The sequence below is a fragment of the Vespa mandarinia genome, unplaced genomic scaffold (assembly GCF_050613455.1).
Source record: "Vespa mandarinia isolate Hongniang unplaced genomic scaffold, ASM5061345v1 scaffold_40, whole genome shotgun sequence".
In the NCBI taxonomy this organism is placed as follows: Eukaryota; Metazoa; Arthropoda; class Insecta; order Hymenoptera; family Vespidae; genus Vespa; species Vespa mandarinia.
In genome coordinates this window covers 84,414-87,500 of record NW_028197174.1, presented here as the reverse complement: position 1 = coordinate 87,500, position 3,087 = coordinate 84,414, and positions in this window count along the sequence as shown.

Below are 3,087 nucleotides of genomic sequence, written 5' to 3'. Positions count from 1 at the left end.
TCGAGTCGCCATAGGGGCAGTTGTCGTCTGCAACCTTCCTCATTTTTGCGCGGAAGGAGCAGAACAGACCATGACTTGTCAAAAATTGAGTGAGGTAGAATTTGACCTCCCCCACCTCCCTGTTCAGCCAGCTGTCTAGCCGACTGATGAGTCAGGCCGTCCATCTGCACCGAGGCTCCTGTTCCCATCTGCTTTGCCAGATCTCGATGCTGGTAGACTTGGCGAACCTTGATGCCTCCTCCTTTCCCAGAAAACACCTTTGCTGGTGGGCGAATTGTCTCTCCTGGGCTAGTAGATCGATCGGGATTACCCCCACGATCACTAGCACCGCGGGATCAGATACCGTGCGGTAGTAGGACGCGATTCGGAGAACCGATAATTATTATAATAATAATAATAATAATAATAATAATAATAATAATAATAATAATAATAATAATAATAATAATAATAATAATAATAATATTAATAATGATGATAAAAATAATAATAATAATAGCGATAGTAACAATAATTATAATAAGAAAAATAACAACGAAAATAAGGATATTAACGATAATAACGATAATGACGATAATAACGATAATAACGATTTTAACGTTAATATCATTTATAATGATAATGACGATTACAACAAAAAGAATAATAATCTGGATAATAACGATAATAAAAACGATAATAATAATAATAATAATAACAAAAATTATAATAATAATGATAATAACGATAATTTAAATATAACAATAGTAACAATTATAACTATGCTAACGATTATAACGATCGTTCCAAATCATGGTACTTCCATGTCCTACCACCGCATTGGTTCAGAAGTCACTCGCATTATTTTCCATGGACTAGTCGATATAATTCCAAGTCCGACAGCAGCGTTTTTTCGAGATTCACTCACATAAATTTTACTCTAATAATCGGTATATTTAAAGATCTGATTGCCATATTGGTTCGAGAGGAACTCGCTCAACTTTCCCTCAACTAGACTGAATATTTCCATGCACGATAGCCGCATTGGTTCGCAAAGCACTCGTATGACTTTTCCTCGACAAGACGAAATATTTCCATGCGCGACAGTTGCACTGATTCACAAGTTACTCGCACAACTTTTCCTCGACTAGACAAAATATTTCCAAGTCCAATTGCCGCATTGGTTCGAGAGTCAATCGCATGAATTTCCCACGACTTGTCGGATTATATCCTAGTCCGAGGATTGGATCCTTTCGATAACAGATCTCATAACATTTCCTCGACTATGCGTTATATTTCCAAGTCCGGCAGCCCGATTGGCTCGCGATGCCATCGCATAACCATCCCTCGACTAGGAGGAAGATTTCCACGTCTGACAGCTGCATTGTTTCGAGAGGCACAAACATAACTTTCCATCCACTAATCCGTACATTTCCAAGTCCGACAGCCGTATATCCGTATCGAGACAACCGTATCGAGAGTCTCTTGCATAATTTTCCAATGACTACGCCGGAATATTTCCAAGCCTGACAGTCGCATTGTTTCACATGCTACTCGCATAATATTCCATCGACTACTCGGCATTCCTCTAGGTCCGATAGGAGCATTGGTAATGGAGGGATTCGTATAACATTCCCGCGATTAGTAAGAATGTTTCTAAGTCAGACAGTCGCATAGGTTCACAAGACACTCGCATTACTTTTCCTCGATCAGTCGAAATATTTCCACGTCGAAAGTCGCAATGGATCAAGAGTCACTCGCATAACTTTCCCTCGAGGAATAGAAATATTTCCAAGTCCGACAGCCACCTTGATTCGAGATGCACTTGCACAACTTACTTTTGTCTAGTCGGGTGGTTTAAAAACCCGAGAGCAGCAATATTGCGAGACGCACTTGAATAACATTCCCTCCATTAATCAGAATATTTCTTCTTCTGCCAGCCGTATTGTTCCGAAACGCAGTCGCACAACTTTCCCTGGACTATTTGGACAATTTTCAAATCCGAAAGCCAAATTGGTTTGAGTGGCCCTCCCAAAAATTTCCTTCGACCTCGTGTGTCTTTGGTTAAGCTGTCGTGCAGGACATGCGTATTGCGTAGGTCTCTAACCGTCCCTTGGATGTTTGTGATCTTCCCTCCGTCTCGTTTGAGAGTATTAATTACACTTTTGGCGCGTAGTTTGCCCGCCTGTTGTTTGTAGTCGTACCCCCACGGTTCCGCTTTACCATGTTCCGTAACGAAATTCCTTGAACTAACTAATTTGACACGTCGGACCACTTTGATGTATGCCCGCAGCGTAGACTGATACACGTGCATTAACCCGAGGCGTGCCTGATGTTAATTTTCTCGCTGGACCGCGCGTCTCAACCTAGCTACCGCATTCTACTTGTTCGTTAGAGCTGATGTCCACCATGGGTTGAACTACCGGTTAGCCTTTTTCCGGAACATAGACTGTGAGCACGCGGTCTGCAGGACACTAGGGAGCATGTTCGCTCTTTCTATATTACTGAAGCAGATCCTAAACTGCATCGCTCTAGCATTGCCGCGGTGAGAGAGAGGAAGCGAATATGCCTCAGTCGGCTCTCCTAGTATTGAATCTCCTGTTCCCGTAGCCCCGAACACCACGCCTCGACCCGACACGGCCTTCATGGGAAGTATTGCCATGTGTATTGAATCGTGGTAACTGGACGTCCGCATGTTCATACTTTCCATTGAATAATAAATCGGCTCATGGAGTGCGACGAGAGGGTTACGTCGATGTATGAGGAGTCTCTCGTGGTCAGGAATATAGGTGGCTACTTTAAGTCGTTAATATCATTTAGCTCGGATGCTCGGATGAGGATTTCTAATTTCGAGCCTCTTTCGTCTGTGATCTGATAACCCCAGAAAGGAGTTCGCGCGTTGGCGTCCAGTGATAATATTTATCGCTCCCACCTTAGGGTACGAAGAACTGATTCCAAGTGTCAAATGTGCTTCTCTATTTTGTCGCTGTACTGAAAGTACTGCGAGACGACGTTGATGGGGGAGCCGGGAGCTGGCACATTTGCACAGACATAGTGCGGAGTGCCGAGCTGCGTAATACACAGCAACGTGATGTATGATTTGGTCGC